The sequence below is a fragment of the Tupaia chinensis genome, unplaced genomic scaffold, assembly GCF_000334495.1.
Source record: "Tupaia chinensis unplaced genomic scaffold, TupChi_1.0 Scaffold000251_1, whole genome shotgun sequence".
Classification (NCBI taxonomy): Eukaryota; Metazoa; Chordata; class Mammalia; order Scandentia; family Tupaiidae; genus Tupaia; species Tupaia belangeri.
Genome location: NW_006159731.1, coordinates 1,053,548 through 1,054,247, shown reverse-complemented (window position 1 = coordinate 1,054,247; position 700 = coordinate 1,053,548). Strand labels below are relative to the sequence as shown.

Here is a 700-nt window from a genome sequence, read left to right as displayed (position 1 = left end):
AAACTACATCACTACAAACTGAAGTCATTGAGCACTAATTTCAGCTGACTTTTTTTAATAGCAAAACATTCTCAGTGAAGGAAGTAGTATGTTGATCAATATTTTGACACTAACGCCTTTACTAGTCAGAGACAGCAAAAGAATGGTCCATTGAGCCATATTTTGAGTAACAATGCCCCAGGCCACACTGCAATGGGGTTTCAGAAAAATGGACTTAAGAGAGGGACCCGCGCTTCCTTCTCTCTTCCTCGGCGCTGCCTGTGGAGGTGGCCGCCATCTCTTACCCGGCGTCATGGCTGCCCTCCGGCCCCTCGTGAAACCCAAGATCGTCAAAAAGAGGACCAAGAAGTTCATCCGGCACCAGTCAGACCGATATGTCAAGATTAAGCGCAACTGGCGGAAACCCAAAGGGATTGACAACAGAGTGCGGAGGAGGTTCAAAGGCCAGATCCTGATGCCCAACATCGGTTACGGCAGCAACAAGAAAACGAAGCACATGCTGCCCAGCGGCTTCCGGAAGTTCCTGGTCCACAACGTCAAGGAGCTGGAAGTGCTGCTGATGTGCAGTAAGTCCTACTGTGCTGAGATCGCCCACAATGTCTCCTCCAAGAACCGTAAGGCCATCGTGGAACGGGCAGCCCAGCTGGCCATCAGAGTCACCAATCCCAACGCCAGGCTGCGCAGTGAAGAAAACGAGTAG

The 700-nt window shown here is 50.9% G+C and overlaps 1 pseudogene; it reads left to right on the top strand.

Annotated features, from left to right (window-relative positions):
* The first annotated feature begins 237 nt into the window (after window positions 1-237).
* Window positions 238-700, top strand: LOC102491844 (60S ribosomal protein L32 pseudogene; annotated as a pseudogene).